The sequence below is a fragment of the Bos indicus genome, chromosome 8 (assembly GCF_029378745.1).
Source record: "Bos indicus isolate NIAB-ARS_2022 breed Sahiwal x Tharparkar chromosome 8, NIAB-ARS_B.indTharparkar_mat_pri_1.0, whole genome shotgun sequence".
NCBI lineage: Eukaryota > Metazoa > Chordata > Mammalia > Artiodactyla > Bovidae > Bos > Bos indicus.
In genome coordinates, this window is record NC_091767.1 from 17,417,744 (window position 1) to 17,442,766 (window position 25,023).

At 41.6% G+C, this 25,023-nt stretch overlaps 1 long non-coding RNA gene across 2 annotated transcripts; it reads right to left on the reverse strand.

Moving 5' to 3' along the window:
• Positions 1-853: 853 nt before the first annotated feature.
• On the reverse strand, positions 854-25,023 carry LOC109562740 (uncharacterized). 2 transcript variants are annotated; one of them, XR_011568007.1, is made up of 4 exons: positions 22,894-25,023; positions 8,391-8,490; positions 8,095-8,275; positions 854-7,960 (listed from the first exon to the last, which is right to left on the reverse strand). It is a non-coding gene; the product is annotated as an uncharacterized lncRNA (long non-coding RNA). The 2 variants fall into 2 exon arrangements; XR_011568008.1 differs by lacking the exon at positions 22,894-25,023 and adding an exon at positions 9,130-15,030.

The following is a 25,023-nucleotide window of genomic DNA, read 5'->3' on the forward strand; positions in this document are numbered from 1 at the left end:
AGGGCTGTGAGTCATGTCCTGAATGAGGGGAAGGAGTAGGCCATGGAGAAAAGTGTTCTGGCAAAGGGAATGACTTGTATAATAGCCTGAGACGGGAAAGAGCTTGGCAGGCTTAAAGGATAGGGCCAGTGTAGTTAGGGGTTGGGAGGCCAGGGTGGGAAAGCTGGAGAGGTGTCTTGGCAAGATAGGGTGAGGCCTGGCACATGATTGGAGGGAGTTTGGACTGCAGTGTGCAGGGAGATGAAAGACCTAACTCATGTTTTGAAAGATGATTCTGGCTGCTGAGTGGAGAGTGCTATAGTAGAGAAGAGTTGTCCTCTGGATTTAGTTCTGTTCATTTGCTCAAATGCTAAGAGAAAGACATTCTTTTTTTGTGGTAAAAGACTAGATAATATAGATAGTCCATTATTTTCTATCTTACAGAATCTTAAAATATTTAAAAATATTTTCTAATCCGAACTAAGGTTTTACTAGTTTATCCTGGAATAGGTCAGACCAAACTATGTATTCAATACAATACTTGGTGTTAGCGTTCAGTTGTGTCTGATTCTTTGGGACCCCATGGACTATATAGCCTGCCAGGCTCCTCTGTCCATGGAATTCTCCAGGTAAGAATACTGGACTGGGTAGCCATTTCCTTCACCAGGGGTTCTTCCTGACCCAGAGATTGAACCCAGGTATCCTTCATTGCAGGCAAATTCTTTACTGTCTGAGCCATCAGAGAAGCCCATTTAATAAAGTGGGAATATAGCAAAATAGTAATTCAGTCCTTCAGTGATTTGAGTTTCTTCTGCTGCAGAGACCTACCTGTATTCTATTTATTTGAGAAGTTTGTCATCGTTAATAGAATCTATTCTGGAAATCATCATTTTCTTTTAGTTATGAGAGGAAGCACTCTGGGTAAGAGATACTAGTTGGTACTAATGTAGTCTTCCTGGGTGCCAGTAATGGTTCTAAGTAGTTGAACTTATTAAATTCTCATAGCAGTCCTCTGGGTTCGGTACTATTATAGTCTCCATTCTAAGATGAAGAACCCGTGGCTCAGAGAGGTTGGGCAACTTGCCCAAGAACACACAGCTAGCTAGTATTAATGCCTGGCATGCTGGGCCAGGGACCAGTCTCCTTTCTTTACTGTCTCTTTATATAAAGAGGATTGTCACCAGCCATGAAAGATGCCAGACTGCAGGTCCCACAATGAAGATTACTTCAGAGATTTCTTTCCCAGGCTCTGACTCCACGTGGGGTCCAGCTTCTTCACCCGGGCTTCAGTCCTGCCTGCTGCTCCGGGTACCACGCTCACCTCCATCACGCCGACTCTTCCGTCTCTTGTCCTGCAGCCTCCAGCCCTGTTCGTGATCTCAGTATCCAGCTCATCTTCCTCTGCTCTCAGCCCAGGCCTGGGCTGTGATCCTGGCTGTTTGGGAAGGGGAGGGAGGCCTGGCCTGTCTCTGTGGTGCTGGCTCACTCACTGCTCAGGGACAGAGAGGAAGGGTAGGGAGGCAGAACTCCCTTCAGGTAGCTGCTGAGATGCCAGTGGAAGGGATCCTGGTCCCAGGGGACTCTGGCTCAGGTGGCCCACCCAGTTCTGTCTGATACTGTTGTCATGGTGATCATTGGGGTTTAAGAGTTTAAGGGACTCGAAGGCAATGGCACCCCACTCCAGTACTCTTGCCTGGAGAATCCCATGGATGGAGGAGCCTGGTAGGCTACAGTCCATGGGGTCGCTGAGAGTCGGACACGACTGAGCAACTTCACTTTCACTTTTCACTTTCATGCATTGAAGGAGGAAATGGCAACCCACTCCAGTGTTCTTGCCTGGAGAATCCCAGGGATAGGGGAGCCTGGTGGGCTGCCATCTATGGGGTCACACAGAGTCAGACATGACTGACGGGACTTAGCAGCAGCAGCAGCTGTCACCAGGGAGCCCCTGTGGGGGGCCATCTGTGTCCTTTTGGGATTCACTTGTCATGCTCCTTTTCAGACTTTTAAAAATAGTTGCAGACAAGCACACATGTACAAGTGTGTCTGCAGGTGGTTTATGGGGAATCATTATTGTCCTAATAATTTCCCTAGTCACCACTGCAAGACAGCAAAGGGCTGTGAGTTTAGTAGCAACTCTTTCTGTTAATGGACTGTACATACTTGGCCAGGGTGGACCTAGGGCTCCTGCTGTGCTCCTCCCCCAGCCCCTGGGCTCCTGCGTGTGAAATTAAGAATATGCTCCTCTGCACCCTCGGAGGGAGCAGAGAGTGAGGGTGGGATGGGATCTTGGGAAACATTTCTTGATGCTTCACCACCAGCCCATGCTACCCACTGGGTACGCTTACCTCCTCCTGCAGCCCTGTAATGAGGTGGTGGTGGTGGTTGGGTCTGTCCCAGGGCATCACAGAAAGTCCTAGAAGGATAGTTGATCCCGATGGCTGAATACCTTCTTCAAAATGTGAGACATTTTTGGGTACTCAGCTTTGAGACATTTTACAATACAATAAGAATAACAACAGCAACAGCAAAAACCTTTTGACATCCTGGTACAGAAAGAATTTTGCCCATAGATGTTTCTTGTCTTTTCCTTTTCATTTTTTTTTAAACCAGAAAGGCTAAATTACTTGTTTAAAGGTATTCAGTAAGATGAGAGCAGATCTAGGGCTAGAGGAAAATTTATTCTGGGATCTTTTTGTCTTGTTATTGTTTTATACAGATTCTTTTCCCCATAAAATATGAAAATTTGCTTTTTTTCCCAATCTCTGCTATATATGAGCTAAATTATGGAGGATGTGATAAAAATGGTCAGAAGGGGCTTCCTAAGTGGTGCAGTAGTAAAGAATTCACCTGCCAATTCAAGAAATGCAAGAGACATGGGTTTGATCCCTGGGTTGGGAAGATCCTCTGGAAAAGGAAATGGTAAGCCACTTCAGTATTCTTGCCTGGAAAATTCCCTGGACAGAGGAGCCTGGTGGGCTACAGTTCATGGGGTCACAAAGAACTGGACACAACTGAGCACACACACATACACACAGAGAGAATGCAAAGGTTATGAAGGAAAGAGTGGGTAATTAATTACTTTAAGGTATTAATTATCTCCACAGGAAATAAAAACAGTCAAAGGCTCGGCTTTTTTTTGGATTGTACCCTGTACTACCAATAGATGGGATATTTTGGCTTATCTCATTCCTGCTTTTCTTGAGAGAATTTAGGCAAGGTCTTAACATGTGTTTGTCATGTTGCTGCTTAGATTGGAGATCTGTGTATTACCATCAACAAACTTGGTCCCTGGATGTAGAGACTGGGGCCAAGAATGCAGTAACATGAGATGATTCTTAGACTAATCCAGGCATGTAATAGAAATTGCTCAGTATCCTATGTCAAATTATAGATCATTTTCTTCCTGAACCATCTGTCCTCCACTCTGCATGGTTCTATTGTGGTGCTGGGGGCTGACATATCACAAGTGAGGTGAGGGTAGTTTTTCCTGAGACTGCTCTGCTCGAGTAACCATAGAAGACTCTTTTGTGCTTTTTGAGCTCAAGGTGCTGGTGATGGAGATGTGAATCTTCCAGTGCAGATTGTCATTAGCCGTGCCATATGGAGATAGCCTATCTTCAAACTAAAGGCGCATATAAAAGGGAGTGTAGCTGAGAGCTAGTAAGACAGATACCCAGTGGGATTATATAAGCCCCTGGATTCAGCCATGCCTGAAGCCCACATAGAAGTCAAGTATAAGTCAACTCATTTCCTTTTCTTTTTCCTCTCTATTCCCAGGGTATTTGAGTTGTATTCCTGTCCTTCACAACTCAACATCTTATAAGGATATTCTGTAAATGGTCTTAAATTATGACTAAAAACTAAAAAAACTATAAAACTAGAAAAATTAGAAATCCAGGAAAAAGTATAAGAAGAGGCGATCACCTCTATATATTTTCCTTTTCGTGTCCACTGCCTATGCATACAAACAGCAGAGGTTGAGACGGCATGTTCACTATAAGGACATATTTCTGCATGTAGATGGTTTTTATATGTTAAATTAAGTCTCAGGGGATGGTTGAAAAAAAGGCATTGAAATGGGATTGCCATTTTTAGGTCTAGCCAATTTGTGCGGTGTTGCTTGAAAGCAGGTGACAGATGACCTCCTAAATCCCTCTCAGCCATCATTTCCTGGAAACAGTTCTGTTGGTGGCAGCACTTGACTTAAAAGCCCTGATCACATGCCTCCTATCTGTTGCAACAGTGAAGCCAATCCTGGGCTGGGCCCCAGGTATCTGCCTACTTCCTCAGCTTTCTGTGACAGATTAAAATGGGAAAAAGCAGCAGGGTGCGGGGCCCAGGGCAAAAGTGTTTTTCTCCAGCCCTGTGTGTGTGATGTGTGTGTGAAGTCACTCAGTCGTGTCCGACTCTTTGCGACCCTATGGACTGTGTAGCCTACCAGGCTCCTCCGCCCATGGGATTTTCCGGGCAAGAGTACTGGAGTGGGGTGCCATTTCCTTCTCCAGAGGATCTTCCCCACCCAGGGATCGAACCCGGGTCTCCCGCATTGCAGGCAGACGCTTTACCGTCTGAACCACCCTGAGCAGGTGGCATCCTTATGTCCTATGACTAAAGAAGCTGACTCAAAACCTAGCTCACCACACACAGCTCTGCTGGGAAGAAAAATGGGGGCAGGCAGGGGCTTTGTTCTTATTCTGGAGTCCTGTGTTTCAAAGGAGAAGTGTTGGGGTTCTGAAAAAGACTCTCAGGCTCCGAGGGGAGCGAAGGCGTGCTTTGCGGGTGAGGAGGACGATGGCACAGCTGGGCCTGGTGTTGGTGGCTCTTGCCACAAGATGGCACCCCTACTTTGGTATCTTTGCTTTTAGTTTCAATCTTCAGGAAAAACTTGTTCAAATCATTGCAGAACAAATGCAATCTGGATTTAGGGTTCATAATTTATGAAGCTGACTTCATATCCTGTCTCAGTGTGTTACCATGTTTCAGACAGAGCTGTTTTGATCATGGTATCGTTATTCTAAACGTGGGTGTGTCTCTTCCTCCCCTTTTCCTCTCAGTTCTGTAGCCTGGGGTCAAGCAGTGGTGCTCAAACTAGCTGTGGTGCTCGACCAAGTTTGTTAACATTTTCCAGGCTGTCGTTGGGTTGACAATATCATCAAGCAACATAAAAATGAGTAACTGGAAAAATGAAATTAAAACAACATAGAGAATCCACACTCGATTTTATTACTTTTAGTTTCAACAGGCATGAAATTACATTTTAATAAATGGAATCAAAGCAAAATAACATTGGCAAAAAGATTTACAAAAACCATATGGGTGGTCTTAAAAGTGTGTGTATAGGATATTAATATAAGGAATTGCTATTATACTTGTAAATTTTTGCTGTCTCACAAGCATAACTAAATAGTGGCAATTCTTTCATTCATATTAAGCAACCTGTGTGCACGTGTTGAATTAACCAAGTGTACAATACAATTATTTTTTTGATCAGAACACACTAACGCTTGTTTCCCGCTTAGTTTACCTATCTAGGTCAGATTGATACGACACTACTTATAAGAGGCAATGTATATATCTCAACCTTCCTGTTTGGTGTTCATAACATTGATGACAGAGAAAAATTGCTTTAGAAAAATTGAGAGAAAAGCTAACTATTTTTGACTTTTTCTCTCATCCCTTCCCTCTTCCAGGGAAGGTTACCTTTTCTTGTTTCTGGGTATCTTTTCCCCAGCATCTTTGGGCCAGAACCTATGACTCTTCTTGGTGGATTGCCCTAGAGAGCAGGATGTGTCTGGGAGGTTATGTCTCATCTCCCAGGATGGCCCTGGCCAGTGGCTGATGGGTGTAGCCAGAGGAAGGCTCCAGTTTCCTTTAAGGTGGGACCACTCTGAGGTCTCACTGACCCTCCAGAGTGCTCTGCAGCATCAGGCCTAGGCTACTCTCCAGGGGAAAAGCCCTCCTTGCTTGTCTTTCTCTGCTCTGTCCTGCTCCTCTCTCCCTTACCAGCTCTTTTTCTGGGAGCACTTCCTTAATAAACTGTTTCCCATGAATCTTTGTCTCAGTGTCTACTTCCAGGGAACCCAGCCTAAGGCACTATCAGATTTAGAGTACTTTGGAAATAGGCTTGGCAGACCATAAAAATGTCTTTATGTATTTTGAGTCTTTTGCTTCTAGAGATACTGATGTTCCATTATTGGTAACATAATCCAAATGACCACTTTAGGAAATAAATCAGCCTCATTTAACTGCCTTGGCTTTTTAGAAACCAGACAGGCTAGAGATATTTAATGTACCAATTTTCTTACTGCATATTTGGAAACATTCATCATAGACATACTCTGTTTTACATAAATCTGTGTTCTTTGTTTTTTCTCCTTGTTTCAATTAATCTAAACCCAATTGTTTGCCCATAGAGAAGATAAATGTAAAAGCTTCTTCTACTCTCTAAGGGTTTGAGGTTGACTAAAAGAGGTTAAATTTTTTTTCCCCCTGAATATCTTTTAAAAGAGCTATGTCTCCATCAATCTGTTTTAGATAATAATCTCTGCAAGAACCATTCTGAGATAGTTGCTTGTTATCTGGCTTTACGTGGAATTAAACCATATGAAAAATACAAATTCAAACTAACTTGGAGAAATGCTGTGGTGAATTAGTGAAAACAATCAGAGACCATGACACATGGAGAGCAGTTTTATTACCATAAAGGCTGTATGTGCTATCTTGTCAATTATCCATTACTAAACCTAGATAGCATATTGAAAAGCAGAGACATTACTTTGCCAACAAAGGTTCGTCTAGTCAAGGCTATGGTTTTTCCTGTGGTCATGTATGGATGTGAGAGTTGGACTGTGAAGAAGGCTGAGCACCAAAGAATTGATGTTTTTGAACTGTGGTGTTGGAGAAGACTCTTGAGAGTCCCTTGGGCTGCAAGGAGATCCAACCAGTCCATTCTGAAGGAGATCAGCCCTGGGATTTCTTTGGAAGGACTGATGCTAAAGTTGAAACTCCAGTACTTAGGCCACCTCATGCGAAGAGTTGACTCATTGGAAAAGACTCTGATGCTGGGAGGGATTGGGGGCAGGAGGAGAAGGGGATGGCAGAGGATGAGATGGCTGGATGGCATCACTGAGTCGATGGACGTGAGTCTGGGTGAACTCCAGGAGTTGGTGATGGACAGGGAGGCCTGGCGTGCTGTGATTCATGGGGTTGTGGGGAGTCGGACATGACTGAGCGACTGAACTGAACTGAACTGAAATACCTATTTTGTACTAAATGTTTGCATTATCTCATTTAATTCTCATAACAACCTTGAAAATGAAATGTTTTCTTTCCCCCGTTTTTAAAAAACCAGTGAGACATAAAGAGATTAAGCAACTTTTCCAAGACTCACAATTAGGAAGCAACAGAGCTGATACTTGAATCTAAAACTTTCTACCAAGTCATGCTGCCTCTACAATTCAATAAAATGAACTAACTAAATATTAGTGTATTTCATCAGTTCTCAGGAAGGGGCAACAACTGGGGATAACTGACATGTTCACTTGGTATGCAAATAGTGTTGTTAAAAAGCTTGTAACACTACAAGGAGAAATAGCAAGAAATCTTCCTTGCCATATTGTTGAACAGCGATGGCTACCTTTTATTGATTTTTTTTTAGGCACTTTACATCCTTGTCTCATAACTCATCACAAGAATCCCAAGGAAGGTATTATGAGCCTTATTTTATAGGTGGAGAAGATGGAGAAACGCAGAATCTTTAGGTCACTTGTGCAGTGTTATATGGGTAGTAAAATCTGGGTTTGGACCCAGAAACTTATGAGCTCAACTGCTCTGCTTTCCATGGCTGATGCTTTGCTGAAACTTCCTTATGGAGAGTGATAAGGGGATTGCCAGGTCAGCTGAATCAGTGGAGGGGATACATAAGATTGAAGTTGTGATTTCCGTACAGTATTTTGTTTCTCACTGATGCTACACAGGTCTAGAAAAGGAGAAAAGAAAGCCAGAGCTATGACAACAGCTTGGTTGATGCGTTCGTTCTCATCCCACCATATCATTTTTCTCACCAGCTTTGATTCCCTGTACTGTTCACCTGTAAAGAACACCCTTCCTCACCTTTTCTGACCTGGGTTAGCAGGAAATTCAGAAGGCTCCTCATAGCCAGGTGTTTCTCTGCCCCTGGAGTGCCTGATCTGCAGAGCAGAGGAATTCATAGACAAACACAACAGGACTCATTGTAGACTGCACAATTAATCATTCTTGGTTTCTGATTTGTTTCTTGAAACTTGCTATGTTCCTGTAATGGGCAAAAGACAGGTCCATTTATCACACCACACTTCATACTGCTCCTTGGCACCCTCCCCTGGGTTCCTCACCATCCCCAAAACTTCTGAAACATCTGGCGTGGGTACCATGGCAGGCATTTCTTCACATTCCCCATTACACTCGTCTTCTCAGCATCCTAGTTTTAAGCTCTCCTGTTGTGACTGAAGACTAAAAGGCCAGCTTCCTCTGTGGAGATGAACAATTAGCGAGAGTTCATTACTTACAGTGGCATTTGTAGTTCTTTGCCAAAGATTGCACTTGTGTGTATCATGTATTGGCTGGCATTGTCAGAAGAGCAGTGGACAGGGAACCAGCTTGGCTAGAGTTTTGTCTTGGCTCTACCGGTAATGATTCTCTGGACTTGCCTGGGCTGCTTCACCTCTCTTGACTTTCATGACTTCATTTAATGATAAATCCAGGTTAAATCAGTGCTTATCAACTTTGGATGCACATTAGAATCCCAGGAAATGCACAAAATACTGATGCCCAGGTCATACCCCAGACAAGTAAGTCAGAGTCTCTGGAGAAGCCAGAGACATGACACTGGGATTCTTGTGAAAGCTCCCCAAGGGGATTCTAATGTTGACTCAGATTTGAGAACCACTGGCCTAGGTGATCTCTGAGGATTCCTTGGTGTGTCTCTCTCTTTCCCTCCCTCCCTGCTCCATATATACAGATAGACAGATATATGCATATTAGGTATGTATATATGTGTATACCTTAAGATGGGAGAATTAAGATCATATTTGTATGGGAAGGGAAAAGACCCAGTAGAAAGGAGAGTTTGAAGAATAGAAGAGGGTAGGTGAATTGTAGGATCCATACCTTTGAGAAGACGAAAGGTGGAGGGATTGGCTTTAGATAGGCGAATGGAGATATGTTCACAGAAAATAAACTGAGCTTACATCCATGCAGATGTTGACAGGTATGTAGGTACAGTGGTAGAAATCCATGGAGGTTTTCTTCTGCTCACTTCAATATTTTTAAACAAGGAAGAAGCAAGGTCATCAGAACAGACAGGCAAGGAGGTGCTGGAGAGGTTGTAAAAGAGGTGAGGTATAAAAAGTCATCTGTGACAACGGAGGGTAAATGTACCAGAGAGATGTAGTATGACTGCCGCAAGTCCAGGGTGCGTTTGAGGCTGGATTTGAAGTGAGACCAGCTTGCCAGGTTTGGGCAGTCTTTCTGCTCACTTTCAAATCCCAAATGTTGATTTCTTCCTGCATAGCATCTGCTCTGTTCTACCTAATGTATCGTTTGTGGCCTTTGTACTTTCTGGAATGGTCACTCCTTTTGTCTGTTTTATCCAGCCTACCTGAGATAGGATTGACATTACACATAACACTGCGTAAGTTTAAGGTGTGAAACATTGATTTGATACCCTTTTATGTTGCAATATGATTGCTGCCATAGCCTTGGCTAGTAGCTGGTATTTTCATTATGTCATATAATTCCGTGTCTTTTTTTTTTTTTTTTTTTTTGTGGTGAGAACATTTGAGATGTACTCTCTTACCAACTTTCAAGTATGTAACACAGTATTATCAACCCTAGTGACAATGTTGTGCGTTAGAGCGTCAGAACTTATTCATCTTTAACTTCAAGTTTGTACCGGTTGGACAACGTTTATCTCCCTATTTCTCCCCTCCAGCCCCCTGCCCCCTGCCATCCCTGGTATGCACTGTTCTACTCTGTTTCTACAAGTTAAACTTTTTTTTAGATTCCACATATAAGTCACATTATACAGTACTTATCTTTCACTGTCTGACATATCTCACTTAGCATAATGCCCTCAAGGCCCATTCATGTTGTCACAAATGGTAGGAGTTCCCTTTCTGATGGACAAATAATACTCCATTGTACATATACATCGCATTTTCATACCCACTGCTATGAACTTACAACACAGAAACGAACTCAGGTTGTTTCCACATCTTCACTATTGTGAATAGCACTGCCATAAACATGGAAGTGCAGATGTCTTTTTAATACCCTATTTTCATTTCCTTTTGATACATACTCAGAAGTGGATCATAGGGTAGTTATATTTTAAATTTTTTGAGAAGCATCCCTCCTGTCTTCCATAGTGGCAGCACCAATTTACATCCCCACCAAAAGTACACAAGTGTTCCCTTTTCTCTACATCCTTGTCAACACTTGATATCACTTGCCTTTTTGATAATAAGCATTCTAATAGGTGTGAGGTCTTATCTCAGATTTGCATTTCTCTGATGATTAGTGATGTTGAACATCTTTTTGTGTACTTGTGGGCCATTTGGATGTCTTCTTTGGAAAAATGTTTATTCAGCTCTTCCTATGTTTTAGTTGAATTGTTCTTTTTGTTGTTGTTATTGAGTATGAGTTTTTTATATGTTGTTTAGTTGCTAAGTTGTGTCTGACTCTTTGCATCCTCATGGACTGCAGCACACCAGGCTTCCCTGTCCTTCACTATCTACCACAGTTTGCTCAAACTCCTGTCCATTGAATCGGTGTTGCTATCCAACCATCTCATCCTCTGTCACCCACTTCTCCTCCTGCCCTCAGTGTTTCCCAGCATCAGGGTCTTTTCAAATGAGTCAGTTCTTCACATCAGGTGGCCAAAGTATTGGAGCCTCAGCTTCAGCATTAGTCCTTTCAATGAATATTCAGGGTTGATTTCCTTTAGGATTGACTGGTCTGATCTCCTTGCAGTCCAAGGGTCTCTCAAGAGTCTTCAACACCACAGTTCAAAAGCATCAATTCTTTGGTGCTCAGATCTTCTTTATGGTCCAACTCTCACCATCTGTACATGACTACTTACTGGAGAAGTCATAGCTTTAACTATACGGACCTTTGTTGGTAAGTGATGTCTCTGTTTTTAATATGCTGTATAGGTTTGTCATAGCTTTTCTTCCAAGGAGCAAGCGTGTTTACTTTTTGTGGCTATTCAGCTTTCCCAACATCATTTATTGATGAGACTATCCTTTCCCCATTGCCTATTTTTGTCTCCCTTATCAAATGTTAGTTGACTGGTCATTCCTTTTGAGTAATGGCTCATTTTCTTGGAGCTGGCTCTGCAGCTGGCTCAGACCTGCTAACATGTCTTTAGCCTTAATAAGTGGTCTGTGGCCTGGCTTCTGGCTTACTGAGTTTCTGAGGACTCACTGTACTTCCTCTAGAACCAGTCAGAGCTGACTTGTAGAAGATGGTGAGCTACTTTGCCATAGATGAAGGAGTGATAAAGGAATGGTTAGTGAGTTAGAAGCTTGTGCAAGAGAGTCTGCCTAGGAATCTTTCATTGGTTGAAATAAGATGGACTGGGACAACACCATGCTCCTTCACCCCCTGTTTTTAGCCATGCAAATGACAGGATGTAATGGAATAGTAAAGTCACATATTCAAGAGAAGAAAATATTTCAGTTCGATTAGGGCAAGTGGCTTTTGATAATCTAAAAGCCAGAAAGAAAAACACCAATACAGTATACTAACACATATATATGGAATTTAGAAAGATGGTAACAATAACCCTGTATACGAGACAGCAAAAGAGACACTGATGTATAGAACAGTCTTTTGGACTCTGTGGGAGAGGGAGAGGGTGGGATGATTGGGAGAATGGCATTGAAATATGTATAATATCATATATGAAACGAGTCGCCAGTCCAGATTCGATGCACGATACTGGATGCTTGGGGCTGGTGCACTGGGACGACCCAGAGGGATGGTATGGGGAGAGAGGAGGGAGGAGGGTTCAGGATGGGGAACACATGTATGCCTGTGGTGGATTCATTTCGATATATGGCAGAACCAATACAATATTGTGAAGTTTAAAAATAAAATTAAAAAAAATAACAGTAATCTAAAGTGGGAAGTGGTAACCTAGGGTCCTCTAAAGTAGTAACTTAAAAATAAATAGTACACTTTCAGACCAAGATGAAGCAAATGGCAGACTTCAGGAAAACTCAGGCTCCGTGATAGCATTTTTCTGAGATAGTGGGGACTGAATTAATGAAAATTTTACCCTACTCATCTTAATGTCAACTCAAAGGAATCAGACTACTAACAGCCAGTAGGTGATCAAGTGGGACTATTCATAGAGAGTAAAATGAACATTATTCTCTTCATTTTGAATAGGTTCTGTATCGTATCTTTAGATTTTGGCATTGAGAAGTAGGAGTGAAGAGGCCCCGCTATCAGTTTGGCAGATTTATCAAGCTGAGTTGTGTCAATTGCATTATGCCATTTCCACGAAGACAGTAGAGCTTGTGAAATTTAACAGTGTCTGTCACCATATGACATATTGGCTAAAACAAAAGCAGATTGAGGAAATGACTCACAATAGTTAATTGTTTCAATAGTCAGTCTTTCCCATCTGTACAGTGTGTTGAATTTGATGACATCTGATGAGAACTTTGTGGAAAATGAACACACCAAATTGTTTTCAAGAAGCAAGCCCTCTCTCTACTTTTTTTCAGTAGCTATGTGTTGTTATCTGAAATCTCTATTTTATCCTTTATAGTTTAGGTAAGGCTACAGACTATCTTGACTGTGGGAATAGGGAAATAAAAGCCTGGGCATTTGTAAAAAAAGAAAAAAGTATTCAGTGAATAATAACTCAAAATCTGTTTCTTCACCTTGAGAATGGATTAGGTATTTTGGCTTTGATAAACTCAAAAGTAAAGGGAAAAATTGTTTGGTATTTCACAAAGAACCAAATTCAGGGTGATATATGCAGAAAGCATTCATCTTCTGTTATCTCATGAATACACTGCACATCTGGCTTCAGAATCTATGATGCTGCTCAATAAAATTTATCATTTTTGATAGGAACTCATTAATTTGCAACAGTTGTACTGAGTGTATAGCTCTGTGGTTAAGTTCATCTCTGATAGATATAGGCCTTCTCACTGCACTGAATTCCTTTGTAGATCCCACTTAGAAATTCAATTCATGATTACCAACCTACTGACTTATCTAACTGAAAGAGTAGCTTCGTATTCTGGAGAGGTAGATGTCAAATAAGGACAGGAAGTTTTCTTTTGGGAGATCTGCCAGTGGGGATAAAGCTGAATGCCATGAAAGTTGATTCTTCTGGAAATATTTCTAGCATTTGTTTACTTGTTAGACATCTACAAATGACTCTACGTTTCAGCTTCACTGGAAAACAGTATTTATAGAGAAGAAAAGATTAGGGCTGTCTGTCCCCTACAGATAGATTTCCTTGGTGCTACTCAAGATATCAATGCCACATTTTTATAGTTATACAAGTTCGTGTTGTTTTTTGAATGGATTGGATACAAGGAATGAAGATGGCCTGTTTAATAAAGAACAAAATAAATCTAAGAGGAGACTTTAAGACTTTAAAGAGCTATGGTGGAAGAAACACACTTGTTCTCTATAACTCAACAGAGCAGAACCCAAACTGATAGCGGAAATCATAAGCAAGCAGAGGTCACAGGCCCAGAGAACATTTCCTTAAAGCATTCTAAGGAAATAGTTACTCTGGGAAGCAATAATCTGCTTATCCTTTCAACTGGGAATTCTACTGGTGTTGACCAGGAAAATTTGTCTGTATCTGAGGCAGCCTTTTATAGTCTGAGACTATGTCATCAAGCCCAAGGAAGCTCACCGTAGAATGGCTTAAAACTCAACATTTAAAAAGACTAAGATCGTGGCATTTGGTCCCATCACTTGATGGCAAATAGATGGGGAAAATGTGGAAGCAGTGACAGATTTTCTCTTCTTGGGCTCGAAAATCACCATGAAATTAGAAGATTCTTGCTTCTTGGAAGGAAAGCTATGACAAACTTAGTTCAGTTCAGTTCAGTCGCTCAGTCCTATCTGACTCTTTGTGACCCCATGGACCACAGCACGCCAGGCCTCCCTGTCCATCACCAGCTCCTGGAGTCCACCCAAACTCATGTCCATTGAGTCAGTGATGTCATCCAACCATATCATCCTCTGTCGTCCCCTTCTCCTCCTGCCCTCAAACTTTCCCAGCATCAGGGTCTTTTCAAATGAGTCAGCTCTTCACATCAGGTGGTCAAAGTATTGGAGTTTCAGCTTCAACATCGTCTTTCCGATGAACACTCAGGACTGATTTCCTTTAGGATGGACTGGTTGAACCTCCTTGCAGTCCAAGGGACTCTCAAGTCTTCTCCAACACCACAGTTCAAAAGCATCAATTCTTTGGCACTCAGCTTTCTTTATAGTCCAACTCTCACATCCATACATGACCACTGGAAAAACCATAGCCTTGACTAGACAGACCTTTGTTGGCAAAGTAATGTCTCTGCTTTTGAATATGCTGTCTAGGTATTTTCCTTCTAAGGAGTAAGCATCTTTGAATTTCATGGCTGCAGTCACCATCTGCAGTGATTTTGGAGCCCCAAAAAGAAAGTCTGACACTGTTTCCACGGTTTCCCCATCTATTTGCCATGAAGTGATGGGACTGGATGTCATGATCTTAGTTTTCTGAATGTTGAGCTTTAAACCAACTTTTTCACTCTCTGTCACTTTCATCAAGAGGCTATTTAGTTCTTCATTTTCTGCCATAAGGGTGGTGTCATCTGCATATCTGAGGTTATTGATATTTCTCCCGGCAATCTTGATTCCAGCTTGTGCTTCATCCAGCCCAGCATTTCTCATGATGTACTCTGCATATAAGTTAAATAAGCAGGGTGACAATATACAGCCTTGACGTACTCCTTTTCCTATTTGGAACCAGTCTGTTGTTCCATGTCCAGTTCTAACTGTTGCTTCCTGACCTGCATACAGATTTCTCAAGAGGCAGGTCAGGTGGTCTGGTATTCCCATCTCTTTCAGAATTTTCCACAGTTTCTTGTGATCCACACAGTCAAAGGCTTTGGCATAGTCAATGAAGCAGAAATAGATATTTTTCAGGAACTCTCTTGCTTTTTCGATGATCCAGCGGATGTTGGCAATTTGATCTCTGGTTCCTCTGCCTTTTCTAAAACCAGCCTGAACATCTGGAAGTTCACCATTCACGTATTGCTGAAGCCTAGCTTGGAGAATTTTGAGCATTACTTTACTAGCGTGTGAGATGAGTGCAATTGTGTGGTAGTTTGAGCATTCTTTGGCATTGCCTTTCTTTGGGATTGGAATGAAAACTGACCTTTTCCAGTCCTGTGGCCATTGCTGAGTTTTCCAGATTTGCTGGCATATTGAGTGCAGCACTTTCACAACATCATCTTTTAGGATTTGAAATAGCTCAACTGGAATTCCATCCCCTCCACTAGCTTTGTTCATAGTGATGCTTCCTAAGGCCCACTTGACTTCACATTCCAGGATGTCTGGCTCTAGGTGAGTGATCACGACATACCTAGACAGTGTATTAAAAAACAAAGACACCACTTTGCTGACAAAGGTGCATATATTCAAAGCTGTGATCTTTCTAGTCGTCATGTATGGATGTGAGAGTTGGACCATAAAGAAGACTGAGTGCTGAAGAATTGATGCTTTTGAACTGTGGTGCTGAATGGTTCTGGAGAAGACTATTGAGAGTCCTTTGGACAGCAGGGAGATCAAACCAGTCAATCCTGAAGGAAATTAACCCTGAATTTTCGTTGGAAGGACTGATGCTGAAGCTGAAGCTCCAATACTTTGGCCACCTGAAGCAAAGACCTGACCCATTGGAAAAGATCTTGATGCTGGGAAAGGTTGAAGGCAGGAGAAGGGAGTGACAGAGGATGGGATGGTTGGATGGCATCACCAACTTGATGGACATGGGTTTGAGTCAGCTCCGGGAGTTGGTGATGGACAGGGAGGCCTGGCATGCTACAATCCATGGGGTCACAGAGTTGGACATGACTTAGCCACTGAACAACACAACTTTTCTTCTCCTTTTCCCTTCATGTCCTGTTTGAACGCTAAAATGAAGTAGGTTAAGGGTGAAATGGGAAGTGAAAGTTGCTAAGTCATGTCTGACTCTCTGAGACCCCCCCATGGACTGTGTAGTCCATGGAATTCTCTAGGCCAGAATACTGGAGTGGGTAGCCATTCCCTTCTCCAGGGGATCTTCCCAGCCCAGGGATCTAACCCAAGTCTCCCAGAGCGGGATGGGGTGAAGGTAATATTCAGCATCTTTTTTGAATGCCCTGCCTCACTGAGTCAGCTTTGTATTCCTTGAACTCAGATCTCAAAGATCTAAAGTAGACTGATAAACAGCATATGCCAGAAATAATCTGCATTCTCCTTGATTTCTTTGGTGAGAACTCTGAATATGTCGATCCCACCCAACCTAAGAGGGCCCGTGTTCAAGGAGCAGACTTGCAAACCCAGCAGTATCTCATCTTTGGAAACATCTGTGAGTTAGTTGTCATCTCTTGGCTCAATATGAAGAGCAAATTGTTTGCTGTCTTCTGGGAAAAGAGAGCTTTTATTTTTTTGGTCTCTGTCTGAAAACTTGTCACAAAGTAGAAACCACGAATCAGAAAGAACATATGTGAAATGATTTTGCAAATGTAGACAGGTGAGAGTTGAAAGTTCAGGTGAGAGCTGAACTTTTTTTTCTTGCTGTATCTATAGATTCCAGTTCATATTTCTTCTTGTGGAAGTGGCTCCTCCTTCCATCCCACCCCCCTGCGCCTGGATTTATGTTAAGCTGAGCAAGCAGTTCTGGTAAAATTAAGCCCACATATAAACAATAGATTTGGACAGCTCAATTTTGGTCCTGAACTCCATTAGATTTTTTTTACCCTCCTCTCCTTTAGCAGTTTCTGATTCCTTGCTTCTTATAACCCAGTTTTATGTTGAATATCACATTGTACAAGGGCATGCCAAATTGGTATTGGTATATACTGATTGCCTTGCTTGGGAAAAGTGCTGAATTCAAGTTTGAAATGTTTGCACTTGACCAAAGTTTTGCAAAAGAAAAAAATAGTGTATTTAAAACTCAGAAACCATGATTGTGTTTCTTTGCTGTTTCTTGTAGTTTGTCTAGCAGTGGGTGAATAAGATTATATTTTAACCAGAAATTAGAATAGATTTATAATGATAGGGATGAATGAGATGAAGTTACAGAAGACTCAAAAGAGTTTATCCCAAGAAATTTCCAGAGTTATAAGAAGCACAAGTGACTTAACTCCTGGAGTCTATAGTCAGAAGAAATAGTGATATTTAATTAAAAATTTAATGAGGGCAAAAGAAGAGTTAAGAGGGCACATTTAGGTGGTGCCAGGCAGTGTACTGATGTCTTTACAGGTACAATCTCATTGAATCCCTGAAGAAGCACTGTGATGTACTTATCGGGAGTCCCATTATACAGATGGAAACACCGAGTTTCAGAAAAGCTATTCCATTTGCCTATACTAATATGACTGTGATCTGTATCCAGAGTTTTTGGGTTCTCAGGCCACATGTGCTACTTCATCATCTGCAGGGAAACAAAGGAGCTTGTCTGGGCTCTGTGTATATTGTCTTCCCAAGGAGCTTTCAAGGAATTCTGAGCAAAAGACAGTATTACTGACAAATGAAAGCAGAAACTGGCAAGTGGATGCTGAGGAAGGAGGCAGGTTCCTCTGCAGAGTCAGAAAGTATCTTGAACCTAGGGAGAAGTTGTCATTGGGCAAACAAAAGAGAATCTTGGACATTCTGATAAAAAGGCAGATCCCAAGGTGGTATACAAATTTGAGGTAACATGTGATGTGGTTATTTTCCTCAGGGACAAATATGTGATATCAGTTGTGGGATTTTATGTCACCTGGCTAGGAGGAAAACTGGACAGGGATGTTTAAGAGTTGGGTGCTGCAATTGTAAAGAGGTAAAAGTGCACTGCTCATAAGAAGGGCTTGATATCTGGGATTTTGGGGAAGACACGCATAGTTTTGGGAAAGGTTAGCTTATATTTAGGAGAAGGCAATGGCACCCCACTCCAGTACTCTTGCCTGGAAAGTCCCATGGACGGAGGAGCCTGGTAGGCTGCAGTCCGTGGGGTCGCTAGGAGTTGGACACGACTGAGCGACTTCCGTTTTACTTTTCACTTTCATGCATTGGTGAAGGAAATGGCAACCCACTCCAGTGTTCTTGCCTAGAGAATCCCAGGGATGTGGGAGCCTGGTAGGCTGCTGTCTATGGGGTCGCACAGAGTCAGACACGACTGAAATGACTTAGCAGCAGCAGCATATATTTATAATTTCTTAAGAGCTGTTAATTATATAATGCCTTTAATTGTATAACTCAGTATTTATTTCATTTATATGAAACTTCTGATTTGGACTGTAAGTGAAAATCAGAATATAATCAGACTTTATGACTTTCATACAAGAATCTTTGAAAATGTATACTCCAAATCACTCCCTTTTCTATTACCAACACATTTATTCTTTCTTCATTTTATTTTTAGAAATTGTAAACTTAATTGTCTCAGTAGGGCATGATTTCCTTACCAAATCTCAAGTGAATTTAGCTGTTTTAAAAGAAGGGCTGTGGCAAAGCAGATCTAATATGGAGGACTATTGGTGAAAAGCCCAGAATGTTTAAGGGAGTGTTCAGTTCAGTTCAGTCACTCAGTTGTGTCCAACTCTTTGCGACCCCATGAACTGCAGCACGCTAGGCCTCCCTGTCCATCACCAACTCCCAGAGTTCACTCAGGCTCACATCCATCGAGTCAGTGATGCCATCCAGCCATCTCATCCTCTGTTGTCCCCTTCTCATCCTGCCCCCAATCCCTCCCAGCATCAGAGTCTTTTCCAGTGAGTCAACTCTTTGCATGAGGTGGCCAAAGTACTGGAGTTTCAGCTTTAGCATCATTCCTTCCAAAGAAATCCCAGGGCTGATCTCCTTCAGAATGGACTGGTTGGATCTCCTTGCAGTCCAAGGGACTCTCAAGAGTCTTCTCCAACACCACAGTTCAAAAGCATCAATTCTTTGGCGCTCAGCTTTCTTCACAGTCCAACTCTCACATCCATACATGACCACAGGAAAAACCATAGCCTTGACTAGCCGGACCTTTGTTGGCAAAGTAATGTCTCTGCATTTCAATGTGCTATCTAGGTTGGTCATGACTTTCCTTCCAAGGAGTAAGCGTCTTTTAATTTCATGGCTGCAGTCACCATCTGCAGTGATTTTGGAGCCCCAAAAAAAGTCTGACACTGTTTCCACGGTTTCCCCATCTATTTGTCATGAAGTGATGGGACCAGATGGAGACTGTGCTTATCCTGTGTTCAGGGTAAGGGCTGGCCCACAAGGAACAAAGAATCACATTGGAAATAATATCTTTATTATAAACAGGGAACTTTTCCTTAGTGTATCTCTTACTGTTCCATTTCTTTTTCTTGCTCAATAAATACAAGGCAAAAAAAAGCACGCTTTTATGTTTTAATTTTCTTAGCAGCCCTTTGTCTTGGAGACAGTAATTAATGAAAATTATAGGCAAAACATTTAAAAGTTTGCATTTAATGCCTTCCTATGTTTTACAAAGGAATTTCACTCTATCTGAAGAAGGGGGAGTGTTGGTGGGGCTGGGGGAATATATACATATTAGCTAGCTTTCTTGAAGTTTTTCTCAACTAGTCCTATAGGGCGAGGTCTAAAATGTGGGGCCCTATATCAAAGAGATTATGTTTCCCTAGTCCTGTATCACAACTTTAAATGTAATATTTACTTAAAATTTATTTTATTTTATAATGTTGTGTTAGTTTCAGGTATACAGCAAAGTGATTCAGTTATACACATATGTATATGTATTCTATTTCAGATTCTTTTCCCTTCTAGGTTATTGCAAGATACTGAGTATAGTTCTCTGTGCTATACAGTAGGTCCTTACTGATTATCTATTTTATACATAGTCATGTGTATATATGTGTAATAGTCACTTTCTAAGACACCTTAGCTATCAGATCTGTCTACATGTCAAGAAACAAATAATCTAGACAATTTATTTTACTAACAAAATTAAATATTGTCAAGCTATTTTAAAAAATCTTGAAAACATGGTTTGAAGAACATGGTAAACCATATTTTATAACCTAGCTCATGTGACTATGATAAATAATGCAATTGGGTCTTCATCCAATTTTTCTACTTTAAATTGAGTCTAGCAGCAAAAAATATTGGGCTAGTTGATCTAAGAAAATGAAATTCTTATCCTCATTTAGAAGTGAGTGCATATTTTAAAAATGAGAGAATGTTCTGCCTAGAAAAGTTAAATGAGAACCACAGAATAAATTAATAGTGATTTCCCAAACTTTTCCCAGACTAATTCAAATCTTGGAGTCTTGGGTTGAAACAACTTAAGACCTCATGATGACTGTCCCATAAAATAAAATAGAATGTCATTTGGTGAAAGCTATTAAAATGAATGAAAGGATTGGTGGTGCAAGAAAAATGAGAGTAGTCACAGGTGGGGGAAAAGTGGATCATAAAATATATAATTATAATTGCATAGCTGTACTTTCTATAGACACTCAAGTAATTAATTTAAAAATATACTGATCAATTTAATGCAGCAAAAAAACAGGCACCTGCTGGCAATTGGGGTGATACAGTAAGATGAATATGACATAGTATCTCAGGGCAATTGTAGTCTAGGGTATGTCTTTGTGTGTATGTGAGTGAGTGGAGAAGGGGGAGATTAATACACATCAACAAATAGCAGTCTTACAAGACAGGTAATTCTTTGGAGGTCATATCTACTATGGGGTATGCCAGAGTCAGACTTGGGAAAAAGAGCCAAGGATTGGGAGAGGAGACATGGTGTCAGGAGACAGGAGTGTCAAGCCCTCTAGTTACCGACAGTTCTGGTTAATGAAGGACATCCTACCCAGAGGCCTTTAGTGGGTTGAATGTGTCCTGGCTGACTTTGTCCTGGATGGTGCCCTCTGTTCCATCATCATCCAAGGATAATGTTCATTAAAATGAGCTTGAAATGATGACGTACAGCAGCTACATGCATCATTATTGAGAGATCGTGTAAAACTGGTTACATGCCTATGGATGGCAAAAATGTTTTAAAACTCAATATTAAACTAGAATTATGGAATTATTAAAGTTATTGATATAACTCTGAATCATACCTTAGAAAACTTGTTCATCCCAGGGCCACCCCTTGCTAGCAAGAGTATCTGGACATGTAATTTAATCTCTCTGAATTTTTTCTCTATCTGTAACTCTGCTTTCTGCTGCTGCTGCTAAGTCACTTCAGTCGTGTCCGACTCTGTGCAACCCCATAGACGGCAGCCCACCAGGCTCCCCCGTCCCTGGGATTCTCCAGGCAAGAACACTGGAGTGGGTTGCCATTTCCTTCTCCAATGCATGAAAGTGAAAAGTGAAAGTGAAGTCGCTCAGTCGTGTCCGACTCTTCGCGACCCCATGGACTGCAGCCTACCAGGCTCCTCTGTCCATGGGAGTTTCCAGGCAGGAGTACTGGAGTGGGGTGCCATTGCCTTCTCTGAACTCTGCTTTCTAGACTGCTTTTAACAATCCCATAAGGTCCTTTACATGAAAGTCTTTGGTGAATCATGACTTGCTATACAAATGTAAGGTGTGAAAGAGAGATGAGTCTGCCAGAAGGTATTTCAGAGAGTCATTCCCTGACCGTGTGTAAGCTGTGTAGCAGGGGAGAGAAGCACGTGGCGGTATGCAGATTTGTTACATAAGAAACAACAAGACTTGGCCAACATATACTCTTGCTAGCAATATAAATCCCTACCCCAACATCCTTGCTGGAAAGGGAACTCTCTCCTATCACATTTCCCTATTCTCACCTCCTACAGACAATAACAGCTTTTGTTAGAGACTTTAGGGGATTTATTGCAAGTGGTATTAATGAGACATGTATAAATGATGGGATTGGCTACAGTTTTCTACATTTGGTGGGATATGTTATGTATATTTCCTTTCAAATAATTGTTGAAGCTATGCCAGACCTCAAAAGCAAAGTAGGTCAATGAGAAGAGAATTTTTTCCAGTCTATTGCTATGTAAGCCCTAATTAAACCAAAGAATAAGAAACTTGAGGGATCCAATCATTAACTTTTGGCAGAAGTTAGTTTAATGAGCATAAAGGAAAGAGAAATGATTGTATCCAAATATCTGTTTTTGTGGTCTTTCGTTGCTTAGACATGGAAGAATAGATTTATTGAGAGAAAGCTCTGAGACTTAAAGAAAGCTCTGAAATCTGAGCTCTCAGGTATCTCAGGCAAGAGATGGATATCTCCTATGGGACAGAAGCAAACAATGTTCCATGCATGTTTATCATCATCACAGTATTTTTCCCCTCCGAGTATTTATGGCCCATTTCCCTTTATTTTGATAATTTTTGACCTGATTACAGAAAGATTTTAAAGGTAATTGGAAAATACAGAAAAGTACAAAGAAGAAAATAAAAGTCATCTGTAATCCACCTGGGTATAATAGCTACCTATTCCAAAGTTTTTTCTTTGTGTGTGTGCGTGTATGTATGTGATATATGGATACCTATGTGTGTGTGTGTTACAAAATTGAGAACAAAATTATATATAGTTGTTTTCTTTTTTCAATTAAAATGTATTTCAAATATTTTCCTATGCCACTAAAATGCCTTTAAAACACTTTAAATGTCTTTATAATATTCTGTTATGCAGATATGTGGCAATTTATTGAAATACTCCCTTACTGTTTTGCATTCAAGCTGTCCCTGCATTTTTACTCTCTATTTTGCCAACTAAAGGGATTTCTCAATAGTTATCTCTGTAGCCGTGTGCTCATGCGCACTTCTGATGATTTCCTTAGTCTGAATGTCTAGAATTGTTGGTTCAAAGGAAATGCATGCTTTAAATTTGTTTGCTATATATAAATTAGGGACTATTTAAAGAAATGTCATCCTAATTTATACTGAGTATGCTCAGTGTCTGGGGTGGGGGTTGGGGGTTCCGCAGAAGGTAGGTTCTGCTGGGCTCTGGGTGGCAGTTACTGGGCTCAGAATGTGGAAGCACCACCCTTCAACTGTAACAGACCAAGCTGCCTTGCTTTGCCTGGGTAGCTTCAGAGAACAGTTGGGTGCTTATAGTCTTGGAGAAACGGTCAAGAGGAACATGGGCTATTCTAGGCTAAAGTCATTTTAACTTTAAAATATCAAGTAGGGTCAATAAAAATGCATGGGGGAGTGTGTCTCTTGTGAGAGACATGGGTGGAGACGGTTTGCTCGGGTCTGGCAGAGCTACTTGATTGTTCAAGTCACCGCTGAACCTTCCACAGATAAAAGCAAGAGGGTATAAAGAGGAAGAGGGCTCGATGGTGCTGTGAAGAAGAAGCTGTTGGGCTTTGAGATTGGCGTTCGTTGCCCGTGAGGCACATACTTGAAGAATCTGTGTGGAGGTTGATCTCTCCCACTACCCAAAACAGCTCTTTCCTCCCAGTTATCCCCTTTCTATCAGTGCCTATACTTGTCCCCCAGACTAGAAGTTTGAATCAAGATTGATCTATTGCCTCTCAAGTCCAAAATGACCTGAGACCTATCATTTTATTCCACTTGGAATAGCTCTCAAATCTTCCTCCATTTCCATTCTTCCTACCAGCACTCTTTTCCAGCCTTTAACACATGCCTGCAATTCTGGAATTAATTCAGACTCCAATTTTTCCTCCAGTTGACTGTTCTCAAATGCTCCTGAACTATTTTCCTCCAAGACCCTAAAGCTTTTGCAAATGACTTACCTACAGAATGTGAGCTCTTACAAGATTGAGGCTTTATCTTACTCATCTTTGTAGCTCCAGTGCTCAGGAAAGTTGCTGTCACCTAAACCATTTTTTGCCTGGTGAAAACTACATGAAATTTTGGAATGAGAAACTGAGGCTCCGTGAGGGAAAGTAATCTGCCTAAGGTTGCGTAGCTAGTAAGTGTCAGAGCGGGGATTTAGTCCACACAGGTCTATTTTTCCCTAAACCACAGGGACTCAGCTGCACTGTGCTGCCTCTATTATCAGGGCTCTGATACCTTCTCCCTCAACGTTTCTCACTATACTTCTTGCTCTTTTCTGCACTTACTGCTATGTCACGGGATAGTACCTACTGCAAGAGATATACTTGAGCATCTTTAGGGGTGAAGGCCAGAGGGGAACAGCTGGTTGATGAAGACCAAGAGAATTGGAGGGGAGAAGCTAAGTCTTAAATTAGGTCTAGAAGCTCAAGATGGGATTTGGTCAGTGGGTGACCCCAGGGTGCTGGCCATTCCATATCGTGGAAGCAAATAGCAGAGGCCCTGAGGCAGAGATGAACCGATAGTGCTGTGAATTATGAAACGATTTCATGCAGTCTTTGTTAGGAATAACCTTTAGTTTTTTATGAATGCCCTGAAACTAAGCCCCATGGTTTTGTGGACTGAGGTGCCACATGTTGCAGAGAAAGGGCCCACTTTCTGTTTGGGAAGAGCAGAGAGAAGAAGACTTGCTTGCGTGTGGCATTCCTTCACTTCAGATTTTGAATTGAACCTGAGGTGGCAGAGAATTCCTGGGGCATGTCAGCATAGGAAACTGGTTGGTGTCCTAACACAGCTTCAGTTTTCACAATTTTAACCTTCAGAAACATTTTCATCTCTGAGTTAAGGAAACCAGAAACATAAAATGGATTGGGAGGGGTTTGAACATATTTATAGAGAACAGTTTTTACTGGCTAATGAACTCCTTTCTGTGGCCCAAAGTACATTTTGGCCAAAAGGGACCCTGGCAGATGACAAACAGGAAAACAAGAGACACTTGGAACCATTACCTGAAAACAATGACGAACTGTAAATCAGTGTCATCAAATTAAA